Source organism: Carettochelys insculpta, chromosome 6 (assembly GCF_033958435.1).
Source record: "Carettochelys insculpta isolate YL-2023 chromosome 6, ASM3395843v1, whole genome shotgun sequence".
NCBI lineage: Eukaryota > Metazoa > Chordata > Testudines > Carettochelyidae > Carettochelys > Carettochelys insculpta.
In genome coordinates this window covers 89,616,881-89,643,038 of record NC_134142.1, presented here as the reverse complement: position 1 = coordinate 89,643,038, position 26,158 = coordinate 89,616,881, and the positions used below count along the sequence as shown (strand labels likewise).

Below are 26,158 nucleotides of genomic sequence, written 5' to 3'. Positions count from 1 at the left end.
GTGCCAGATCCTACGCTTCCTTTAGGACTAAATCAAGAATTGGCTCTTCACCTGTGGGCTCCAGGACCAGGTGCTCCAAGAAGCAGTGATTTAAGGCATCAAGAAATTTTATCTCTGCATTATGGCCTGAAATGACATGTACTCAGTCAACCTGGAGGTCGTTGAAATCCCCCTTTATTGTTGAGTTTATTTTAATAGCATCTCTAATCTCCCTGAATATTTCACAGTGGCTGTCAGTAATATATTCCCATTGCTACGTTCTTCCTATTAAAGCATGGATTTACTGTCCATAGAGGTTCTATGGTACAATTTGGTCCATTTTAGATTTGTCTCATTCGATTGTATACTTTCTCACTAGCACAGTTTATTCTGTCCTTCCGATATATTTTCTACCCTGGTGTTGCTGTGTCCTATTGATTATCTTCATAACACCAAGTTTGTGATGCCTATTCTATCAATATTGATATTTAACGAGGCACTCTAGTTCACCCTTAGGCTGTGGCCACACTAGCCCCTCCTTTTGGAGGGGCTGTGGTAAACGTGGCACTTTGGAATATGCTAATGAGGCACTTCCTGGAATATTCAATGCTTCATTAGCATAATGGCAGCTGCATGCACTTCGAAGCTGCTGGTTTCAAAACACATGCCACATGTGTAGCTGGGGACCTTTTGAAATGACCCCTGTGATTTTTCAGAAGCCCCTCTATCCCAAAACCAGCTGGGAAGAAGGGGCTTTCGAAATCGGGGCGGCATGTGTTTTGAAACCAGCAGTTTCTAAGCACATGCGGCTGCCATTTTGCTAATGAGGCACTGCATATTCTGAAGTGCCACATTACCAAAGCCAGTGTGGCCACAGCCTTATTGTTTAGACTAACGGTATATGAAGACTTTAAAATCTTGAATAGTTATGGAGAGGCAGCTGTGTTTAGTTTGTATCTTTGCAAAACAAAGAAACAGTCCTGTAGCACTTCAAAGACTTAACAAAATGATTTATTAGGTGAGGAGCTTCTCTGGGCAGACCCACTTCTTCAGATCTGGCGATAGTGCTGAAAATGAAGTGGGTTTGCCCCACAAAGTTCATCACCTAATAAATTATTTTGTTGTTTAAAATGCTGCATGACTGCTGTTTTACTTCTTAAATGTTTCCACTTTTTAAGTTGTCTGCCATTGCATAATGTAATTAAATAAATTGTCTCTGATTCGATTCTGCCTGTAGGTTGCCATATTCCATCTGCTCATCCTTATTAGGACATAGCGAGTCTCCATTAATAGAGCTTCCATTTAGGGATGCGTCTGTCCAAGCCATGTGTTCTGCTGTGGCTTTCACCTTTTCCCCAGCTCTTTGTTTAAAAATGGTCTAAACCTTAATTTTAATTGGCAACAAAATGGAACCACATTGCTTAGGTGGAGGCCACCTTTCCTGTATAGGATCCTCTTTTCCCCCAAAGTTTCCCCAGTTCCTGATAAACGAAAACACTCTCTTCCCAACACCATCATCTCAGCCACACGCTGACACCCTACACTTCTGCCTGTCTAACAGGCTCTGTGCATGGAACTGGAAGCATCTCAGAGAATGTTCTCAGGGAGACCCTGAACTTCATTCTCTTTTACCTAGCAGCCTAAATTTGGCCTCCAGAACCTCTCTCATGGCTTTCCCTATGTCACTGGTACCACAACCACCAGTTCCTCCCCAGACCTACACTTAAGTCTTATCTAGAACAGGTATGGGAAACCTGTGGTCTGGATCCAGCCTGTGAGTTGCAGGTTCAGGGCTCTCCTCCCTAGCATTCAGTGGGGTGTGGCATCCTTGGGCTTGCCAGCCAGGGCTAGATCCAGCCGTTGGCCCTGCCTGGCAGGGCAGGAAGTGGCTCTGGGCTCTGCTGCTCCCTTGCCCATGGCTGAGCACAACAGCAGTGCCAGGACAGGTGTGTGTGCGTGCACGCTCACTTGCTCGCTCCCTGGAAGCTGCAAGGGAAAAGCCGCTCCAGTGTGTGCTTCTCTCCATTGCTGTTCTCCATCTGGGAGGGGGAAGGGCAGTGACACGTGGAGGTCCATGCCCTCGCACCCCCAGCCTGTTCCTGTATCCTTTCTTCTGTCCAGACCCCTGCCCTCATCCTGTTTTTTCTGTAAGACCCCTCACCTCCAGCCCTTTCCTGAACCTCCCCCACCGCTGCCCCTGCCTGATTGCATGTTATCTCCCACCCAGACTCTCCGCCCTCACCCTGTTCCTGTCCCTTCTCCCTCCCAGACCCTAAACCCTCTCATTTTAAATCCCATCTAAGCCTGCAGGAGAGTTAATCTATTTTGGGGGAACCATGAACTCAGTCACTGCTTTTCCACCTCCCAGCCCATGGGGCTGGAGCATGAGGCAAGTGAGGTGTCTCAGTCAGGGGCCGCATTAGTGAGGGTTTTGGTTTTTTTTTAAGTCTCCCTTTTATATAGCCCTCTGACTGATTATTTTTCTGTGGCTCAGTGGCCCCAAACATAATAAAAGTTCCCCACCCTGATCTAGATGTCTTGACATCTGTAATCTTTGCACCAGGCAGGCTAGTCACCGTGAGGTTCTCTTGGTTATCGTAAATTCATCTATGTTCTATTACCTGTCTCTTTCTAATAAGTGGAGTCCCCTTCCCTGGAGAGGTATCGTGGATGTCCTCATTCCCTGAGGCTTTCATCCTTCTCAACAAAGTAGAGGCTGTCAGGCCAAGAGTAGGACCATTGTATTGTGTCCTGTAAAGTTTCTATGTACCTCTGTCTCCCTTAGCCCCTTTAGTTAGCTACTCTGGTCTTCAAAACCCATACACAGGGACAGGAGCTCCTTGCACCAAATACACATGTGCTGCCTTCCTTATGAGAAGGACATGCTGCGCTGGATATAATAAATGGATAGTTTCCACTCTCTTGCTCAGCTTATGCAGGAGTAGAAAGATAATACAAGAAGTTCATTCCTGTGTTTGGCTTATTCTCTAATCTCCCTTGTAAAACTTCCCTTAGCTGCTGCTGTTCGCTGGCTCCTAGCTCAAGAAGAGAGCATTTGGTGAATTGTACGTCCCTGGGCAGCCTAACACTATGTCTGGTAGAGATGCATGAAACGGGCCTACCAGAGGTCACAGTTGCCTCCTGTACTCCTCTTGAGACTGAGGAGTAAGGGGAGGTTGATGGGAGAAACTCTCCCATTGATCTTCTTCAGGAGGGATGACCCAGTAAGCAGATATGCAGTTGCGTAGCTAGAATGGATGTATCTGCAGTCGTTGTAGGTTGCCTAGGGTAGACATAGCCTTAGATGGTCTGGGAAAGTTGCAAATAGTGTCTACTACAAAGATCAGTTTTGGTGTGTGGAGGGGTGGGGAAAGGATAAAATTTGGCTCCTGAATTTCCTGAGTCGAGCTCAGAGTCTGGTAGCCATGTCATCACCAAGGACTTAGTTGGAGTTGGCTCTGGGATTTTAAGCTAGGCTATAGGTTTTTTCTCCAAGTCTGCTGCGTGTATCTCTGACTTAACTAATCCTAAGTCAAGCAACAGTTTTGTGCTCTGCTGTGCGGTCAGGATGTTAATGTGAATGCATGCAGCTGTCAACACAGGTGTGTACATTTGGACTTGCCAAGAGCACCCTGCTTGAGGGGTTGTGCATCTGAGAGGGAGATGAGAATGTGGCTTCCTTCTGTTATTTAATACCATAGAGAAATTGCTCTTCCTGTTTATATTTAAACTACAGTCAAGGTATCTTGAACTGTGACACACACAGCTGCAGTGGGAAAGCCAGAGAGGGGCAGCCGTTGGCTCAGAGCCTGCTGAGGCAGCCTGCCATTTCAGGCTATAATCCTGTCAGTCCTGAGAGAGTGAGCCATATGAGGCTCTCTCTGCAGCTGAGTAAGAGTCCTGCAGAGAGAACCCTCAGATCTTGTGAAATTACTTTGGTGCCTCAGCAGCTGGTACATTTGCCACTGACAGAGTGCTGTCAAGGAAGCACTGTAGCTTTAAGGGGCATGGTGTAGCCGGAGGTGCTATCTTGTGTGAGGAATACTAATCCTGGGACCTGACTATTTACTATCCCTAAAAGGTCCCATAGTGCTTTCTTTGAAGACTATAGGGAACAGGAGGCCCACCACCCAGGGCAGGGGGAAAAGTGGGCAGGTGTCCTGAGGCCCAGAGATTTCAAAAGGACCGGGGGCTCCCAGCTGCCACCAGAACAACACATGGCATGCTTGAGGCGGCTCTGAGAGCTGCCTGGGAGTAGGGCATGGCACAATACACTCAATGTGGCACTGAGGGCTGACTGCCCCCAGCTCTGCCCCTTCTGGGAGCCCAGAGGGCCCCCACCTCCCAACCTTGCCCAGGGGCTTGGCAAGTCTGTTGGCTGCCCTGGGTGCAGGTGCATTTTAACTCCAAACTGCATGCATCTCAAAATCCTTCTGTGCATTCAGTTGGATACTTGATTCATTTGCATGGTGGTGGTCTCACAGCTGCAGGGGGAAAGCCAGAGAGGGGCAGCCATTGGCTTTGCCCCAGGTTTCCTGTGTAACTACAGGGCAGTCACTTATATACTCTGCCTCTGTTCATCCTCTCTGTGAATATTTTAAAAGGCTGAATGGGATGACCTATGTAATCATAGACCTGTCAGCCTGACATGGATCCCTGGCAAGATAATGAAGCGGCTGATATGGGACTCTGTTTAATAAAGAATTAAAGGTAATTAATGCCAGTCAAAATGGGTTTATTTAAAATAGATCCTGTCAAATGTAGTCATTTTCTCAGATTACAGATGTGGTTGATAAAGGTGATAATGTTGATGTTAGACTTGTGCAGGGTTTGTGACTTGATACCACAAAACATTTTGATTAAAAACCAGGATGATACCAAATTAACATGGCACGTAAAGCTAACTGGTAGACCTCGGTGTAATCAGATACAGGAACTCAAGCAGATGTGTTTCTAGCAGTTTTGCAGAGATTGGGTGTCTCTGCTTAATGATGTGGAAGGAAAAAAAAAAATTGCAGCTGATCCAAAAATTGGAGGACTGATTAGGCCAGGGCCACTAAAGCAGAGCACTCTGGCTCCTCTACTAGTGCCCAGTTTACAAAGCAAATTACGGTTTTAATGTGGCAAAATGTGTACTTCGAGAAACCAATCATGTAGGCCAAACTTGTGAAGTGAGGGACTCTATCCTGGGGAGCAGTGACTTTGGGGGGAAAAATATGGGCGTCCTAGTGGATAATTGGTTAAAGAAGCCCTTTGTATGACACCGCTCAAAAGGGCGGATGCAATACATGGAGGTATAAGTGGAGGGTATTTTACTTTTCTGTGTTTGGCACTGGTGCAACAGCTGCTGGAATATTGTGTCCAGTTCTGGTAGCCACAATCAACGGAGATATTAATAAATTAGAGAAGGTTCAGAGGAGACCCATCAGAATGATTAGTGGATAGGAAAACATGCCATTTAGTGATAAGCAAAGTAGATGGAGCTCCTTGAGTCGAACAGAGATACTAATCAACTCCCCTCTTAACTTTCTATATATCCACAGGGAGATGAAATACTTAAGAGGCTCTTATGTCTAGTAGAGCAAGGTAGATTTCCACTCCATATGGCTAAATGCAGAGCCTTACATAGTGTTAAGTACCAGAGGGGCAGCCGTGTTCGGCTGGATCTGCAAAAGCATCTCACAAAGCAGGTCTTTGCCCACGAAAGCTTATGCTCATACACTTCTGTTAGTCTATAAGGTGCCACAGGACCCCTTGTTGCTAGAGCAAGGTAGACATTGAGCTAAGTGCTGGAAATTTAAATGAGACAAGTTCAGTGGAGAAATAAGGAGAAATATTACATGGGAATGATTTAGCCATTGGGGCAATTTACCAAGGGTTGTGGCAGATTCTCCATCACTGGTATCTTAAATTAAGACTGGATGATTTTGTGACAGCTGTGCTCGAGGAACTGTTTTGGGCACCTTCTATGGCTGTGTTTGTAGAAGAGGTCAGACTAGATTAGTCATTCTCAAGTTTTGTATTGGTGACCCCTTTCACGCAGTAAGCCTCTGAGTTCAACAAACTCTCCCCATTGTAAAACCAAAAATGGGGGGGCTTTGTACCCCACGCAAGGTCAGGGCTTTTTGGCTTTTGACCCATAGTTTGAGAACTCCTGAGAATGTGACCTCCCATGGCCTTGGAAATCTATTAGCCTGCCTCAGGAAAGTGTTGGTGATAAATAGATTGTGAAGCACATATCTACTTCGGCAAGGGTATAGGGATGGAAGCCAGGTAGAATTCTCAAACAGCCTTTTTAGATAGTAATGGAGAGGCAGCCATGTTAGTCTATATTCTATCAAAACAAAAAGGCAGTCCAGGAGCACTTTAAAGACTAACAAAATAATTTATTAGGTGGTGACCTTTCTTAGGACAGACCTACTTAAGAATAAGTGGGTCTGTCCCACGAAAGCTCGCCACCTAATAAATTATTTTGTTAGTCTTTAAAGTGCTACTGGACAGGGTTTTTAAATGCTATTAAAAGTTGTCATCTTAGACTGCAGAGCTGGACATTCCAATACAGTATATAAAAGTTGAAGAGCCCTGCGGTCTTTAAGGGTGAAAGGTGTTCTAGACATGTCGGTCACTGAGGCATTCCAGATAAACTGGTTTCATAACAAACACCATGCTATTTCAGAGTTCCAGGGCTTAGCAAGAGGGTGAATACCTTTCTCACCCTTATTTTGTGCCCTGGCAGCACGCAGCTAAAGGGTAATACACAGTTCACTGGCGTATGCTACAAGGCTCTGACTGTCCTCCCCAGGGTTCAGAGTAGTAGTGCAGGAACTTGAGTGGCTGATTCCTGAGGAGCAAGGTAAGGTTTGCTTTGCAAAATGTGAGGACTTGCCATGTCAGTAAAGAATAAGTCCAGGATATTTGTGCCCTGGAACAGAAGTTGCTATGGGAAATGGTTAAAGAAGGAACATACAAGCTTTGCCTTCCTGAGGGTTGCATTGGAAGCTTGGTGCAGCTCTTGAGCTCCTGGCTAGTATGGTGGACACAGTTGCAGGGAGGGGAAGGGAATCTAGGTAGTAATAGATCCATAGCAACTCAGTGCTTTGAGAGATGGACTAGGATGGTGAAATCATGGGCCCTTAGCACCTAAAGTGACAGTGGAGACTCTAGAAGTGATGGTACTGTAGACCTTAGGGGACACTTGCTCAGTTATGATATACTATTGATTCTCTAGATCTGAAGAAGTGGGTCGGTCCCGCGAAAGCTCATCACCTAACAAATCATTAGCCTTTAAGGTGCCACAGGACTGCTTTTTTTGTTTTGTAAAGTTACAGACTAACACAGCTACCTCTCTGAGACTGTTGAGCCACAGGAGTGTTGTAACACAATCTGCATGGCTAGCCATGAACTTGTTCTAGAGCAGGGGTGTGGCGAACAGGACACTGAGATGTGGCAAAATGGAGAGCCCTCTGCCCGTTCCACACCCATGCCCCACCAATTGGTGGGACAAGCATGTGGTAGCAGCGGTGGCATCGGCTCCAGCTGTGGCTTGGAGTGGCTATTGCCCCTCCAGCCAGAGGGCCCACGTGACTTGTGCATCTCCAGCCATGGTGCCTCCAGCTGTGGCACAGCTCGTGTGGCCAGGCAGCTCCAGAGTGGCGTTATCTCTGGTGAGTTGCTGGCAATTGATGGGGGAGGTGCCTGGCTTGCGGGCTGAGGGCAGGGGAGGCAGGTGGTGCCTGGCTCTGTGTGTGTGTGTGTGTGTGTGTGTGTGTGTGGTGCAATTCTGACTTTCTGTTGGACTCCACTGTTCTAGAGTGCTGGGCAGAACCTGGACACAACTCAGCTGCACATCACAGTGGGTCATATTGGATGAGTCCTTTCACTGGCATCATCTAGGAAGTGAGTCAGAAGAATCAGTCAGGATGGATTAAAGGTTGATCCTACCCAGAGATAATGAATTAAGTAGCTGAGCTAAAATGTCTTGAGTAAATCAAGTTACCAGCCCATCTACAGCTAAAGCAAATGCTGGACTCCCTCTCTGCCTTTTTGTTGGTGCCTGGCAAGTATTTGCAGCTAGATAAGAAAAAACAAATATGACTTACAGGGCTGACGTTAAGCTGAAGTCAAAAGAAAAGGTAGCAAGGGAAGTATTAACTGGAGTCTGAAGGCTTGTTTACATGTCAGAGCTACACTGGTGCATCTGCACCATGGTAGTGTGTCTGATGAAGATGCACTTTGACAAAGTGCTCTCTCATCTCTATAATTACTCCACCTCAGTAAGAAGTGATGTTGTCTGCCACCAATCCCCCCACCCCTGCAAAATGCATGTCAGACGTAAGTCTGACATGCATTTTGCAGGGGTAGGGGGATTGGTGTGCTGCCAATGGAGACTGCTATTTTATCCTTTGTGCATTTGGGTTCTCAAGTGGAGTTTTCAGGTGTGGAAACATGGTCAATGCCTCCAATAACCGCTGATGTGTGAGAGACATCTGGCAACCACCTTCTTCCCCACCGTCACCCTTGATTCTGACCAGTCAGTTCCAGTGCTGGGTAGAGATCCATCAGAGACTCCCCTTGAATACCACAGAGCTCTGAGGATGTTTCTGCATCATCCATGTGGAATGGAGGGCACTTGGAATCCCTGTGAGGGAAAACCATCCTCAGGACATGGTGATTTCAGAGACTGGAATTTTACTGTCCTAAAGACAAATCAAAAATATCTCTTTCCTCAGAGCTAAAACTTTACATCTTCAGATGCTTTTGCTGGATTAGGAGTGGGATAGAGGCGATCGGAGCAATTATGCTCAAGTACAGGGACGTATTTCCAAACTCACCATTTTGCATGACTGTGATGTCACCAGCTATAGGATCTGAAAAGGGACATGGATCTGGGAGCGAGTCCACATCCACTTTCCCCTTTGGGGTTTGCTCTAAAACCCCCCAAATCTTATTCCATAGATCTCGTTTATCCCTCCTACACTTGGACAAACAGGGCTTGTTAAGGAGCTGATATTTGGTAGAACAGAAAAGACCATTCCACTTCTTATCCTATGTGAATCCACATTGACAAATACATGAATGATGAAAGGATCATCCATTAGAACATAAAGGCCGTGTCTACACTAGCCAAAAACTTTCAAATAGCCATGCAAATGGCCATTTTGAAGTTTACTAATGAAGCGCTGAAATACATATTCAGCGCCTTATTAGCATGTGGCACTTCAAAATTGACACGGCTTGTCCAGACGGGGCTCCTTTTTGGAAGGACCCTGGCTACTTCCAAGTCAGCTTATTCCTATCTGCTCATAGGAATAAGGGGACTTCGAAGTAGGCAGGGTCCTTTCGAAGAAGATCCCCCTCTGGACCAGCCGTGTCAATTTCTAAGTGCCACGGCTGCCCGCATGCTAATGAGGCACTGAATATGTATTTCAGCGCTTCATTAGTAAACTTCGAAATGGCCATTTGCATGGCAATTTCAAAGTTTTTTGGCTAGCGTAGACATAGCCAAAGCGAATGGGACAATAGGGTCCCAGCATGTACTGCCTCAAAGGCTAGGACTAATAAACATTTCACACACTGCTTTGGCAGGAGCATTCTTGCCTATTCCATACATGGATCTTGCATCAACCTTTTTCAGGTCTGGGCAGACCCCTTTGGCAGTATAAGAAACTGCCCTTTTCAGTTTGTACAGGGTCCTTTCCACTTACTCTCTTCTCCTGATGAATGCTTTTAAAAAAGGTTCTTGTGTGCTTAATGCCCACTGCTGTGGAGGTATATTAGGAAATTAGAAGCAGAGATGAAGTGTCACATTTCCGGCTAATGGAATCTGGAGTCTTGTTGATCTGTGGAATTAACAGCTTGTGGGGTATGCACGCACACAGCATTTTTGTTCCCTAATTTAGAAGAACAACTAAGAGCAAAGTGAATCTTGCACTGCCAGCTCAGCATCGGCTGCAACGAATCCAGGGTATGGATACCTCTAAACTGATTGTGAAGAGTTGAATAGGGAAAGACCTATCAAATGTGAGTTCAAGGTACTCATGGTCCTATTAACACTATGCCGTTCCTGTGCCACACACAGATAAATGACCACACTGACGTATGCATGGGCTGGTTAGTTTTACGGCAACCATACATGGTATCCAAGAGCGGGAGGTTTTCAACGAGTTCTTTTTATCTGAAGTCAATATTTAATGTGAAACATTCCTATTCTGGTACATGCTAAGATAACCACCTGCAGTTGAACATCTAGGCTGTGTCTACACTCACAAGTTATTTCAAAAAAAGGTGTCTCTTTAGAAATATCCCACAGAGCATCGATGCGCAAAAAGCTTTTTCTTTCAAAAGCAAAGCGAAGGAATGCAGCACTCCTTTTGAAATCACTCTTTGCTGTTTCAGGAAGAACGCCTTCTTTCGAAAGAAAACTTGTGCATATGCTCCATGTGGTCTGTCTCTCAAAAGAGCAGTCCTCGTGGCACCTGATTTTTTTTCGATCCCTGTTCTGGTCTTTTGAAAGCGTGGGGGCTGTGTGTATGCTTTCTTTGGCAAGAGCAGCTGGCTTTTTTGGATCCACTTTTGTCTGTGTGGAAGAGTTCTTTTGGGGAGATCTTTCAGAAGGGCTTCTTTCGAAAGATCGCTGTAGTGTAGATGTAGCCCTAGAGATTCACCCTCTCCCTCCTCACATGCAGATTCAAGTCAGGGAAGACACTTCATGAATTCATGTCAAATTCTTCAAGTGTGTTTTGGTCAGACTTTTTTAAAATTTGGAGGCTTTTGACACATACCTTCCTCCTTCCCATTCCAAAACACTTATGAAACTTCTGTTTTACTTAAATTCAAACAATGTTTCAAGTCTCTCTCATTTTACGCAACTTGCATGTCATTTGTTTGCTGAAATCCTCTTCGTTTTAGGTTGACACAAAGTGAGTTTTAGAATGGCCAAAGTACCAAAAAGGCAATTATTTGCCTAGGCCTATTCATGGCGGATCTTACTGCCTGTTGCAAGTAAAGGCAGCCAGCAGGTCTCATGCTATAGTGCATAAGTTGATTGTCAAAGGCTAGGAGGGGCTTCCATGATTTTGATCAATATTTTATCGTTTCCCAGATGCGCTGATGGACATTCTTAGCCTTCCTCTGAAAAAAGTGATTATATCAGAAGCAGTGTGTCAACTAGATACCATGTTTAATTCAACGTGACACAATTATCTAACTCTGAGCAGCTCAAAAAAAAAAAGAGAACTTACTGTCAATGAGACCCTTATGAGCCTCTCAGGAGCATGATCTGCAATTTAAGGTGGGAAAACTGAGGAATGGAGAGGATAAGTCAGTGGCAGAGCTAGGTCTTATGTCTCCAAGTGCTGTACTCCATCTACTGAACAGTGCTTATGTCCTTGTAAAAGTACTGGCCCCCTCCAAATGGCCTCTGTGAGCATCATCACGTGTCACACTTAGTTGATCTGTTGGATATTGTAGGACAATATTGTGCTGTTCTCCCTCTCTGACCCTCCCACCTCGCTCCCAACCCCAATAAAAGGGCAGACTCTGGAAACTGCTTTCAAATAGTGGCACTGCCTTTTCCTGCTTTTATCTTGTGAATTACTGAAGCACTCCCTCTGCGCTATCAGAAGTCACCCCCTCTACCTCCCCACTACCATCCTGGAAGCTGCCCTCCTGCACTGGGCTCTCTCAATCTAGAAATATCAGATTTGAAACTCTCTTGCATCAGCCTGTTGCCATAGAAACCATGATGGTGTAAAAAAAAAAAAAATGTGGTGGTTGTTTCGCCAGCTGGGGACAGGCTACAAACCAGGTGCAGTGAAGTGGGTGGTGTTTTGGGTGGGGAGGAGGGGATGAGCTGCACCTTCTGGTCCCAGTCCCCAGACGGTAGTTGTCAGTCTGCTGCCTTCTCACTGCTTTGCGCAAATCAGCTCACTGAGAGTAGCTGTGTGTGTGTGTGTGTGTGTGTGTGTGTTTGTATAAAAAAAAAAACACAAGGGAACGGTAAGCCTCAAAACGATAGTTGAGAGTGGTGGCTGGTGTAACCTCCTCCCTAGGCAACTTAAGCAGTGTTAAGAGCATGCTACCACCCTGTAAGTGACAACCCACCCTGAAACCTGGCATGCCAGGGAATTGCAAGGGCCAGGAACAAGAAGCTAAAGCCAGTAAGTCTTCCAAACTGTAGGGTCATATCCGGGTGTAGATCTCAATCTTAGTTTATATAGCAACATTCATTTTGCAGTCTCCAATGTGCTTTCACCATCGTGCAATATCATAGTGCTTCTATGTATAAGTAAAAATGGGCCAAAATTAAAGCCCCACATTTAAATACTTCCTGTGCTGAGGGAATGTTGTGATGTGGATTCAAACCAAGGGGCTCAAGCCTGTCTCCTATACATAAAATACACAATGGCTACGTCTATGCTACAGCAACCTGCCGACAGAAGGTACTGTCGGAAGAGATCTGCCAACAAAACGGTTGGAGCAAAGTCTGGACACCGTGTATGAAGCAAGCAGGAGGGTTTATTACACACAGTGCTGGTGGAGTGCTACTTTGCCTATCGGGACTCGTTGAAGCACTGCCAGACAATCGATTACAATTGATTATATACATTGTTGATGGGCGGGGAAACTGACATGGGTGTTACCCGCACCTGGATAGGTTCTAGCAGCAAGACGAAATGAGCACAGTAAGCCAATAATCTAAAAAGGTTACAGAGTATCCCCGCCCATAGCTTATCTCTAGTACAGGTGGTTTCCTCTACACGTTAACCAAAACCATTATACGATGACCAGTTTGTGTCAAGATAGGATAGAGAATGTGGCGATGTCTCCACACTGGCACCTCTGGGGAAGTTATCTAGAAGACTGAAAACACAAGTCATTAAAAGCCATTAACAGCATACAGCACTAACAATTGCTTTCCACATGCAGGACCTCTCCTTTGAATGTAGTTGCTAAGGCAGCTGTTCCCCCCTCCAGACTTCAAGGCCCTTCCTGCCCTTCTCTGGGTATTGTGAGAGAGATAAGGGAAAAGAGGGCCCAGCAAGGTATTCTGGTGAGAGCGATAGGGAGAAGGGGTCCCAGCGAGGTATTCTTCCACTCGTGCTTGCTGGGTTTCTATATTATAAGCCTACTCCAGACTTTAACAATTGGATAGCGGGTCTTTAGCACAAGCCATGGCCTGCCTGGAGAATTTTCACCAACAAAAACATCTGTTGACATATTGCAGCCACACACAAAAGTGGATTGCTCTGTTGGTCTGCTCTGTCGACAGAGTGGCAAGGGTACCTGGCCTCTCTGGGCATAAAAGCCAGCTGGAAGCACAGCAGAAAGGGCTGCTTGGTGACCCAGAAGCCCTGTCTATCAGAGAGTTCCCTCCCCCCAAAGTGTCCACACAGCTTTTTTGTTGACAGAATCTGTCAAGAAGGGCATTCTGCCATGCAGGGGAGAGACGGAAGTCTGTCAACAAAAGTGCTGAGTTCTGCTGACAGTATTCATTTTTAGTGTGGCTACACTGTGGGTTTGTCGACAAATGCCGGTTTTGTCAAAAAAAAAAAAATCCTTGTGTAGACGTAGCCAGTGATTTTGTTGACCTATATCTGAGATGAAAGTGTCCTCACCACTTACAAATAATACATTTCCGTTATCCTTAGGAAACTCGCATGATTTGTAAGGTCTGAGCTCAGGATCTTCTATGGATGCAAAAAATAAGTTATATTTCATTTGAAGAGGATATTTTCTGCTCACTAGTGGGATAAAGCACAGTGTTGCCAAATATCTGGCTGGGCCTTTTAAGTCAGTGGCTCTCAGTAAGACATATGTGCAGAGGTCTTCCATCTAGATAGTCACCTTATTTTACAACAGGCTCTGAGAAAAGTACTACCGAAGTCAGTAAATTTCATACATGGTTAATACTGCTTCATATACTGCACACTGATGTGTAAGTGTGTGTTTCTATTCCAGTCATTTATTTTGTAATTTATATGGAAAAAATTAGAAAGTAAGCAACTTTTCAACAATACCACACTGTGACACTTCATGTATTGTCTCCCAACTCCTTCCCAGCTGCATCCAATAATTGATCCACACCATCTGATCCTCAGCTGAGCAGGGTCAGTCTGGGAGGGATAGGAGGATAGCTGATCTTTCACAGTTACGGCTGAGCCCAACTCTCCTTAAAGGACCAGTCAACCTTTGACAGGTATCTTTCCCTGCTGTTCCTTTGAGCTTGACCTTTATGTGCTCCCTCAAGTAAGAAAAGGTACAAAATGTTTGACAGTGTAGATTCTTCTGTGGAGTTGACAGGACCCTCAGTGAATTTTGGTGGTGTGACAGGCCTGTCCCTTAAAAATTCTTATCCTGTACGAAATGTGTGGCGCTTGATGACGGTGGGGTGGGTGAGGTTTCTTAATAGAATCTGCATGACAGGTGATCTGTTTAAAATTCCAGGAATGTTTTGTCGGAAGGCACATCAGGGCTAGCTGCGAAAGAAGGAGGAAGGCATCCCATGTCCTTTCAGTGCTCTTAATGGAAAAAAAGCCTGTGGAGAAAATCTTCCATTATACTTTTCTTCCCTCTCTAGTGCTCTGGGGAACACTGTTGCTTGGAGCATTCTGCTAATGACACCTGACTCATCCGATTACCATTCCGTATATCTTGAGAGAAGTATATTTTAAATGCACTTTTGCATGAGGGAAGTTAGTATCCTACTTGTCTCTCCATATCTTCATCTGCTGGCAGCTCTGGAGAGCTACAGTCCCTGTAGGAATTCCCAGCCCAAGCCTGATGGATCAAGAGGGGCAGTTATTTATCCCTGTGCTGGTTGCCAGTCCAATCAATTATTAAGGTGATGCTCTAAATTCTGGAGTGACCTTTGAGACCAGCAATGCAGTTGTTTGACTCATCAGAGCTACACTAGTTCTTTGCTGATGGATTGCTGCAGTGGGCTCAGAGCTAAGAAGCGCCACAGAGGAAGAACTGGAAGGGATTTGAGTGTCTTTGAAAACAACGCATAGAAATTGTCTTTGAAAATAATGCTTAGAAATTGGAGCTGCTGAGCTGGCAGGTCGCATCTTGCATACTTAATATAACAATTAAACCACTTGGCAATAGGAAAGCAAGTTAGTGTGGCAGAGCATGCAAGGAATAGGTGGTTGCATGTATGCTGTCTGGTATGATGAAGCGTGAACAGTGTGTCATGGTGTGTGTCCGCATGCCGAAGATGTGGCAATACGCACACTGACTAAACTATATGACATGTCTGGAGGCATGCGTTGGCCGACAGCATGCCTGTATGTGCAGAGCACGTTGAAGCTGTGATGCAGCATGTGCAGTAAGTGACACGGCATGTTTAGCAAAGCTGATAGAAGATGCAACAAAGTGTTCTATGCTTCAAGATAGGACACAGACAGCCCTCCTATCTGTGGAAGGCTTGTCACATCATTGCAGGTAGCTGCATGGGTGCAGTGTTTGTTTATAGTTCAGATTTAAGGCAACTAATAAAATAACTGACCCATGGGGAAACTAAACCTCTTTTTAAAAAAGTAAGTCCTAAGTTGGGAAGTTTTTTGTACTAAATGAAAGAATTGGAGAGAAACTGCCTGGCTTCCCTCATAAGAAAGTTGAAACCCTTGGAAGATGAAGTCCCTGAGCTGGGCCACATCTTCCAGCTGCTGCGACAAGGAAACTGGATTTGAAAATTCCACCTTGGAGCTAGGGGAGCAAGACTACAAACAGGCAAGTAAGCAATATTGAGATCAAGTAGCTTCCCCTCTAGAGAAAAAAGGAGGTGACTGTGAATCTAGGGCTTTGGCAATCTTTTCTAGTAATGCCAGGGCAGCCTGTTGATGACTGAGTCTGTGGGGAAATAAATTCCTTCCCATGTTTTATTTTGGTTTTTAAAATTGAATTTTTCTCTCTCAGCTCTGTCACAGCCTGAAATTGACATTGTCTAGTGATGTGTAGACAGGCTGTTCTCGATATACTCCCCTATGTCCCTTCCGCTTCTGCAGTGTTCTTGGTCCTATCTTGTTCCCCAACCCGCCCCCAGTGTTTGGAGAGAGATGGGAGGGAATACCCACTGGTGCTATGGCCTCACAGGAGGGGGCACCTTCTCGAGGAAAAATGCCTAAGCAGGTGGGAGTGATGTCAGGTGGTTCTGTGCGCCAGCAATTCTGCACCTCCTAAGGCTCTTTGCAGCAAGCATGTGGATGAGGGCAGCCTCACTCCAGCACTCTCTCTGCGAAGTTCCCCGTGCTTGCTGCTCTAAGGAGATGGGGGTGGGCATTGGTTTTGCTAATAATAACGATGATGCATTCATCTTCTCTGCTTCTTTCCTCCCAGAGGGGGTTGCTGCAGCAAATTATAAAGTGATGACATGTGCAAATGGCTGTGTAGCTCTACTGTAAAGCAGGAACGACTCAGTAGGCTACAGGGAGTGAAAGGAGCATAAGGAAAGCAGGTGCCTGGGTGATGCCTGAAAGGCATGGGAGAGACGGGATGTTCGGTGAGAGTGCTGGTTATGCAGGGAGTGCAGTGCCCTGGTCTGGAGTGCTTTTAAAATCAGAGCCAGGACTTGGCAGCTGTATGGAAAATGCATGTATGAAGACTGCTCAGGGTGTAAGGGTAGAGCAGAGGTGACTTCAGAAGTGATGAGAAGCACCTTGGATTTTACTTTTTCCAAAGCTTCCTGGAGAGATGACTTCTTCATGCCTAGTTTTATCCAGCCCCTCTAGCACAGGGTTCAGCAACCTTTCCGCGGCGGAGCGCTGAAATTTGACCCTTTGACCTCCTATGTATGGCCCAAGTGCCAGTGAGACTTTTTAAAGTCACTAATAGTCCTACTTACAACAGCTTCATTAATTCATAAATTAGGATGCAGAGCTTTACAGTTTAGGTGGTGGTTGGTAGCATTAGCTGATCTTTTATTAATCCCACACGCAGCATGGCTTTGAACAAGCTCCCAGCTGCATGGGGGAGGAGGGGTGAGGCTGAGCTCCTGCCTTGCGTGCTGATGAAAATAGCTTGCGTGCCCTTCTTGGCACCCATGCCAGGATGTTGCTGACCCTTGCTCTAGCCTGGAAATAGCATGGAGCCCTGTTGTTTTGTGCTGCTTGAACCCCAGTGAACATGCATTAAGTCAAACTCTCTGGTGGGTCAGAGGAGGATGAAGATCCCTTTTCCCTAGTTGTTGGGATTTACTATCAGCTCCTTCTAGTGTGATCTAAGAGAAGAAGAGACAGAACTCTCCACTTCCTTCCCTGGGAGTCGTCCATCATACACAGTGCTGCCTACGCTACTGTAGTGAATGACACTTTGGACAGGCCTGAAGAAGGGCGCTGTGTAAACTTGAAACTTTCTCCCTCACAACCAAGGTTAGTCCAGTAAAAAATATTCCCTCACCCACCCTGTCTCTTTGGCAAGAGAGGTTCTTGCTGGCATCACGTGGGCTCCTTCCTCTATTCAAAGGGCTGTTGTCGTTGTGGGAGAGGAATACTTGACTTACAGGAGAGGAATGTTGTGTCTCCAGTTCTGTTAGTGGAAGTGAGTCACAGACAGACCGTGTGCAGCCATTGCTGTCATGCTACAGAGTCCTGTCATGTTTGTGAGTTAATTATTTTCCCACCCCTGCAGGCTGATCCTGTTCAAACGGGACCTGATTTCATTTCCCTGGACCTCTGGAACATTCTAAGCAGTCTCTCCAGATGAGCAAGAGCCATGGGACTGAGTGGCCCCACTCAGCCAGTGTATTCAGTTGAAAAATCATGAGTTCTAGGAACAGCCGTGTAAAAACCCAGGGTGCACTGTTCCGTGTGTGGTGGCTGCAGGGCACAGTTGTGGGAGTGGGTAGTTAGTGATATCCTGCCTTGGTTGGCTAAAGGCAGGATGGTCAACAGGTTGATTGACAGGAGGAAAGCCTCAGCTCGCACTGCTTATTCACATTCACTGCAACTATTTAAGCTGCCACTTCCAATTTGTCTTCACTTCCTAAAAGAAGGCGCCACTCTGTCACTGGCTCGCTAATCTGCATTAACTATCTCGCTGTACCTGCTGGTGGCCACAAGACACTATTTGATTGCAGTGTAAGCTAGGCACAGGCTGAATGCTAAGATCACCTCCCTACCTTCTGGTAGAGACAAAGTATGGGTAGTTTTTACCAAGGTTTCAAAGTGGGCTGGCCAACCTGCATTAGCCAGCCCGCTGTAAAACCGAAAAACCCCAACAAACCCTTTTTGCAATGACGACTCAGCTCTGGAAATTGGAGAGTTCTAGTAGGTGGGGATTTGGGACTGATTGATCCACAGGAGATGCCAGCAAAGCACTCTAACAGGGAGGGTTGGTGGTTAGGGCACTGGCCTTGGGCTTAGGAGACCCATGTCTACTTTGTGTGACCATGGGAAGGGACTTGGTTTCTCTGCCTCAGTTTGCTGTCTGTCTGTGAAAGGATGGAATAGGGAAGTGTTCTCTCCTAGAGTATTGTGAAGGTAAATACACTAAAGATTGTAAGGCATTCAAGGCAAGATGTGTTATTGTGCCTTAACTCATTGATCAGAACAGCCATGGGGGATCAGACCAATGGTCCATCTAGCCTAGTGTCCTGTTTTCTGACTATTGTCAATGCCAGGTGCTTCGGAGCCAGTGAACAGAGCAGGGCAACTATGAAGTGATCCATCCCTTTTCCTCTTTCCAATCAATTTTGTTGTTCAATCCCGCACCCCTCACCCATGGTTACCTTTGGTCACCCCCACACATCCAGGCCCAAACTGTCCCTTTTTGAAGACAGCATGGCCATTCTAGCTTCAGGGTGTAGTCCAATTCCCAAGGTTGCTGTACTCTGGAGAAGAGACAAACAGAGCCTGGGAAAGACAGCAGAGGAGCCGGATGAGTGAACTGCTGTCTCTGAGGCCTTTTGAAAAGTGGCAGCAAGAGAAAAGCTGCAAGCGTTCGTTCCTTTTCGGTGAGGCAAGCGTAATACAGCTGCTGCGCAGGGTGTGATTTGATCCCCCCGGGGGAGAATCTACCTTGCATTTCATTTCAGACTGAAGAAACCTCTACATCCTCCATCCATGGTCCCTCCCCATTGCCGTGAATGCCACCTAGTAGTTTGAGATGGGAGGCAATTGACTTAGAGTTGAGGCTGAGCCCTGATTACTTGTAAAGGACCTGGTAGTACCTCTTATGCCAGTATGTCACCAAAAAAAAGAAGTTGCATAGACTTTATTTCTGAAATACTAATCCCAACATGTTTGTTACACATCTATCTAATGTGCTTTTCACCAGAAGCTTGCCTGCTGCAGAACCTTGGAAGGAGAACTTCCCAAAGAGAATAGCTGCAGGGTACCCAATGAAAACTCCACACTACAGAAGGGCCATCTCAGGCAGCAAGACAACAGACACTTGGCCCATTCAGCTGCAGGCCTTTTGCTAAGTAGTTGACAGGGTTAGTGCTCTTTGCTAAGGGGGCAGGTCTCGCTATTCCAATCAGGTTGAAACTGTCACATTTGTTTCACAGGGACCACTGAACAGTTGTCTGAGAACTTTTGGTGATATGAGTCAGTTCATAGCTGACGACCTAGATGGGTAAAGGATCCATGTTCCATTTTCCTGTGTCCCAGCCAGTTCTCTGGGTGAAAAAGAAAATAAAGCTGTTCTTCCTGCTAATAGCAGCACAATGTTGGTGTATCTCAAGAAAATAAAAGGACTGGTATCTATCTGTGCTTGCCTTTGAGCTATTTGCAGTCAGACTGGAATGCTGGCTCTTTGTACAAGGAAGAAATGGCTTTGCCTTTTGGTAGCTCTCACATTCCTTTCCTGCGGCAGGGAAGTTTTCACCATGTCGTTAAGATGCTTCAGATGGTCTGAGCAAAGATTTAGCGCACAAGTGGCGAAGGCAAGTAGAAATGCAAGGCAAGTGGTCCTGGGGCTACTGGATTGACTACACTATAGGAGCCAGGACATCATCTTAGGTTTAACTTCAGCTCTAGCTCTTATTTACTAGCTCTGATTCACTATGTGACTGTAATTCAAGCAACTTTACTGCTCTTGGCCTCAGTTTCCCTAGCTGTAAAATGAGGATAGTAATACGTGCTGGGGTGCTCTGAAGATGCTATTTAGCTAATATTTGTCAAGTGCTTTGTAAATACACTGGTGAGCATGCAGAAGTTCCCAGGTAGCCTTTTACTTATGGGCTATGGGGGAACTTATGCGTGCTCGCTGTGTTGGGATTCCCCTTGCTGGTTGGCCGATTCCAGCGCCCGGTAAAAATAGTCCTTTCCACAGCATGGCTATGCCAAGTAGGAGAAATGAACATCTGGGGACAAGCTGGATTAATAATGATCCTCTCGTGATCCTGGTTTAAATTAATTTCATATCATTGTAGCCCTTAGCAGAAATTTGTGAGATACACAGGAGGCACTGAGGAGGTGTTATTGTGGGGATCATGTGGGATAATGGAGCTTGGGAAGCTCTGTAGCCTCTGAGTGGACTCTGGGAGCGGCAAACTCTTGGAAAAGGAGGATTTGGGAACTGACTTGTGCATAGTGCTGAGACAGAAGGACATCGGATCTATGTAGCAGGCTCAAAATAGGCCCCAGATACCTTGGCATTTTCTTAGTTCTTGATGGTTTCATTAGTTCAGTGAAAGGCCTTGGAGACTCAATGCCTCTCTGGTTCCCAGGATCGTGCCTTCCAGGTCATGCTGGTGTGAGGGAAGTGGAAAGACAGTTTGGGTTTAAGGGGGAAGTTTGTCCTGCTGCTGCCTGATGTGTACCTGTTCAACAGAAGACTTCAGGTGGCAATTTGGAACTTCCCATCAGCACATCATTCAATATACAACCTTCTTCTCTCCAGCCTGGGGTGGACTTGGCTTCCAAGACACTGACCCATTCAGGCTTCATTCTTTTTCCTAATGGAGTTGCCTCTTTTTTTTTTTTTTCCTTCTGTTCCAGAGCTCTGTCACTATGCTGCTCAGATCTGAGCATGGAAAAAGAACAATGGGAACTTGGGAAGAAAAGCAGCTCTTGAGTAGTCATTCTTTGCTAATTGCATGTAGGCGCAGCCAGTGACCGAGCATTCACCTGGAATGGGAGTCTCCAGTTCAGGGTAACTGATCGCTGCAGCCGTTTGACTGCTCAGAAAGGATAAAAAAGAACAAGCATGAATAGACTGGGTGGAGGGAGGAAAGGCTAATGCAATGTGTCTTCTGAATTCTTTGGTGTTTGGCAGATGAATACACAATAGAGTATGAATTATACATTTATTTAGCAACTGCTTTTCAAACACTAATAGTTAATCCTCACATCACCTTGGGGAGGTGGAAAAATGTTCCATTTTCCAGATAAGGATCATGAGGCCTGGGACTACAGTTGTTGTTGTGAGGTTGGGCTATAGGCACACCTGTAGCCTGAAGTAACCTTCTCATTCCACCTGCCCGAGTCCTGTGTTGTGTTGGCATTTGGCCAGTCCCTGGTGCACCTTAGAATGGCCTCAGGGTAATTACTACTAATGGCAGTATGAGCCAACATTCAGTAAGAGCTGGACTGAGACCCAGCAAATAATTTCAGAGGCCATTGACCAGCCATCAGATGAGAATGAATTGTCGCAGCTGGCCTTGGTTGGTTGGAGTGGAATTGCTGCTCCAGAGAGAGAGAGAAGCTCCCGATAACAATAGCATTGCTAGGCACCTGTTTTTTGGCCAGATTGCTCCATCAGAAGAGAACCCTGGCCACTCTGGTATGCTCTGGCACCTGAACCAATAAAATCTGGTTGTCCTTGCAGGCAGGTGCCCTACCTGGTTTTGTGTGGCTCTCAGGAAGCTGGCAGTATGTCCCTCTGACCCTTAGGCATAGGAGCTGCCTTGGGGGCTTGGTGTGGTGCCTTGGCCTCCAGTGCCATCTCAGCAGGAGCTCCTTTTGGCAGTGTGCATCTGCCTAGGTACCAGAGGGACATGTTTGTTGCTTCCAGGAGCTGCCTGAGGAAAGTGGTGCCTGGATCCCACACCCCAAACGTAGTCCCATGCCCCAGCCCAGTTTTGGACCCAAACTCCCTCCCAGGGCTTGTGCTCTAACCCACAAGCCCCAGTCCCCACACCCCCAGCCAGAGCCCTCCCCACATCACCCTTTCCCTCAGCCCAGAGCCACCTCCTGCAGATGAACACTTTGTTTCTGGCTCTACTCTGGACTCTGCGCCCAGAGCCCTACTACCCAGTTGGATCCTGCATCTCATCTCATATCCCTGGTCAGGGGTGATGCATGAGGAGGCCTGTGTCTGCAATGGCATGGGCAGGAGAGGCAAGGGGCCAGCAGCTGTCGGGGCCAGAGCCTCTGGGAGGCCCAGGAGCCTGGCACCAGCATCAGGAGTTGGGGTTGGGGGCCCCACTCCTGCATTCGCCTGCAGGAGAGAGTGGAGTGATTTGGCCTCTGCTTGTTCTACTCTCCTGGCCCATCACTTATGGGAGGGGCAGGACCATCTCCACGCTCTCACCAGGGGGCTGCTGAGTGACAAGGCCAGGGGAGCAGAGAGATCTAGGGCCATGTAACGCTGCTTCCCCACCACAGCTGCTGCTGCTTGTGGGGAACCTGCTGCTGCAGGTGGGGCTAGACCCCAGCCCCGGTAGCCCCACAGCACTGTGTCACTCAGGGGAGAGGGCTTGGGGGGGCAGCGGGGGGAGAAGTAGAGCAGGGGGGTGAGGAGAGGTGGAGGGTTTAGGGCAGAAGAGGGGTTGTCCCAGCCCTCTCCTTGGCTAGGGGTGGCCTGGGAAAGTGTCATGTGTGCAGGGTGGTTGTGTGGCCTTTGACTCCCCTGGTTCCTCCTCACTAGCTGCCCTAGCCCTAGCCCAGTGAAAGTGAGCAAGGATGGAGCACAGCAAGCAATTGAGGGAGTGGGAATTGAGTGAGCAGGGGGTGGGACCCCACAGAAGGGTGGGGCAAAACTAGGTTCTCTAGAAACAGAAAGTTGCCATCCCTCTATCACATGCTCAGTCCCCTGAGCCACTCTGGCCCAACTGTTGCCTTCTGCACTGGTTCTGCTTTAGCCTCTGTAAAGTGAAATGCTTTAAATAGTCAGCTCTTGTATGATTGATTTTCACTAACTAGCTGCAACCCGGAGTCTTGACTTTCTCGTTCCTCCTTACTCTGATTTGCTTGTAACCCCCAGAAAACAATGTGGTGATGAATAGCCTCCCTCACTTAATTTAAAAAATATACTAAAGAGAAGTCCCTGGCTTGAAAGACAGACAGAGCAGGAGGCAGGATTGGTGTTCTGTCTCTGAAATCTGTACCTATCCCTGGTGAGGCTTGGTGAGATGTGTGATGTGCTTCTCCCAAGCCCTAAAACCAATGAGCTCCACATTTATGACATTTGTATAGAAGGGCTTCTACATGTTCCAAAGCCAGGGGATGCTGCTACTTTGGCTCAATCCCTTTTCCTCTGGCTGATTTTTTTTTTTTTTTTTTTTTTCCTCCCCTCTCTCTAAGTTTCCCACTTCTTTCTCCCCGACCCCAGTGAATCTTACAGGAGATTAATAATGCAGCCCTGCAGCACAATGTGCAACTTGGCTTCTGCAGAGGAGAGGAATAGCTCTTCCGGGAGGCTGGGCCATAGGTCTCCGCACAGTGCTTATCTCTGCTATTCCCAGCCATATCCTAAGGGCAATAGGGCCAAGAGTGGGAACCACAGCTCTGGATTCCCTTTGCTTTCAGGAGCTGGAGTTAGGCACTTAACAGCTATTAATTAATCAGTGACTGTGATTCTGGTGTCCAGCCTATGCACAATGAGTGGCTGCCTCAGTCTTTCTTTTGGGTGGTGGTTGGCCTTATCAGACACATAATATGAGAGAAGGTTTCAGGCTTTAGCCCAGGAGGGGGCAATAAGTTTGGGGGAGGGGCACTCCAAGGACCCTTCCATGATATTAATGGGGGAGGAGGTGTTGGGGCTGGGCACAGAAGGGAGCTTGGGGTGAGGGACTGGAGTGCAGGAGGGGCTATGGCTACAGGAGACGATTCTGCCTAGAAGAGGAGTGCAGGGATTTGGGTTGTGACTGGGGGCAGGTGATTGCCATGCATGAGCAGAGGTGCAGAGGGTTTGGGGTATGGGTGGGGGCAGGGGGGAAAAGGATGGGATGGTGGGGGTGGGGTGCCAGAGGCAGGCTCTGGCAGGCAGGTGCTTACCTAAGTGGCTCCTGGTTGGCAGGCTGCTTGCTGGACTCCCACCGAAGACCGCTCAGAGTGGCGGGGATGCCACCACCATGTGCTGCTCTGAGGGAGAGGGAGGCTTTGTGTGCTTCTGGCCCTGCAAGATGGCAGCTCCCATTGGCTGGAAATTAGCCAGTGGGAGCTACAAGATGGTGCAGTGTGGGGAGCTGTGTGCAAAGCCTCTCCTACGCCTACTCCCCTCGCTTGCGGTGGTGCTTGGAGATGCACAGGCTCCCCGCAGTTGGCCGCTCGGAGTGGGACTGAGGCAGTCAGGGAGCCAAGTTCTGCTTTAGCCTTTCTAACATAAGAACGGACATACTGGGTCAGACCAAAGGTCCATCCAGCCCAGTAGCCTGTCTGCTGACAATGGCCAGTGCCCAATAACATGAAACACTGTAGATGGACTCAGTTCTTGTGTGGCTGATCTTCACTAACTAGCTGCCACCCTGAGTCTCGACTTTCTCATTCCGCCTCTTGCTTTCTCTCTCTGCCTCATTTCATCCATCACTAAATGCACGTTGAACAGGCCTGAGATTCACTTTGGGCAAGAGCAGTGTCTGACAGCTGAGACACTTGTAGCCTGGTCCCAGTGCTTTTGATCAGAAAAGGGAACTAGAAGAGCTTCTATAGAGTTTCTGGTGTTTTCTGGTTCCAGACAACTTGGAAATCAGTGAGAGCGAGCTATTACTTGTGTTTCAATCTCCAGCCAAGAAGTAAAGAGGCAGCAAAACTGAGTGGGAGGGAACAATAAATGTTTGCCAAGCTTTCTTGAACTCCAGTCTTGATTTGGGGGCTTTAGTTGGGGTCAGGCTTGGGGTATCCAAGTTCAGCTTAGATTTTGGGAACAGATTCAATTCAGGTTTTGTGTGGAAAATTTGCATTAGATATGGGGGCGAAACTGAAGTTAATTGCTTCCCTAATCTCAAGCTTTAACGTCACTGTTTTGGGGTTTGCTGTGGAAAAAGAGGCTATATCTTAATTCCCGTATCCCATCTCCTCGTGAACTAAATCTCTGTAGGTTCTGGCAGCTGCAGTTGGCCGTACTGTAGCTATTCCCAGGGATAACTGAAGGGCTGGGCTCAGTTCAACAACGCAAAAAGCTTGGATTATACTCTTCCAGACCCGCCTCTTGCAAGAAAATAAACAGCAAAATGATTTAGATGGAAAGACTTCTGCTAAGAATTTGGTCAGAGCCACTTCATTCGGTCCTTCTGAGTACAGGACTCAGCCATGTCGTTTGTCCCAAGATCGTGTGTGTGTGGGGGGGGGGGGGGGAAATAGTTGGCACTTTTAGGGAATTCCAAGACCAGAACAATGTCAGCCCTTGTTCTGACATGAGCATAAGCCCTGCTGGAGAACACTGTTCAGCTGTCGTCACTACACACTGAACTCTGGCTCAGGCATGGGTTTCCTGTTAGCATGCTCCAAATTCACAGGTTTGTATGCCAGGAGGGCTAGATGGCAAGGTAAGCCCTTTGGCTGAGCTCTAGGACAGACTTCAAAGTATGGTTAGCATGTACTGCCCCCCTGAGGTGACAGCAGCCACAGCTCATTGTTACAATCAAGACCTGATGGTCGCCCAGTCACTTTTTGTAAGTCCCCTTCTAATCCAGTCACGCTCACTCCCCAGTAATGCTGCTCAGGGGACCAGTGGGGGTCTGTCACCAGCAGCAGAGGGTTAGCCACACTGTACTTATCAACAGTGGTGGGGGTTGCGAAAGCACAGACATCTATTTACCTTGGCTCAGTGTCCTGCTTGCAGGTCAGTTTCTCTAGGTTCAGATGCCGGAGATGCGTAACGCAGCTCGATGGCACAGACAAACCCAGGCATCAGTGTGCCTGCCGTAAGACTGCACCTGAGTCTGAAACCCAAGTTCTTCCACACACTGTACTTAGGAAGATAAAAGCACCTGGAGGAAAGCTTTTACTGGACTGGCCATGAAAAGAAGCTTTATGCTGCAGGTTTCTTCTGTGGTTTTTGGAGCCACTTTTGT

General features: G+C 47.1%; 1 protein-coding gene across 1 annotated transcript in view; it reads left to right on the top strand.

Moving 5' to 3' along the window:
• The window catches only part of TP53I11 (tumor protein p53 inducible protein 11), a 54,628-nt gene that overhangs the window by 7,732 nt on the left and 20,738 nt on the right, over window positions 1-26,158 (top strand). The gene's annotated exons all lie outside the window — the stretch shown is intronic.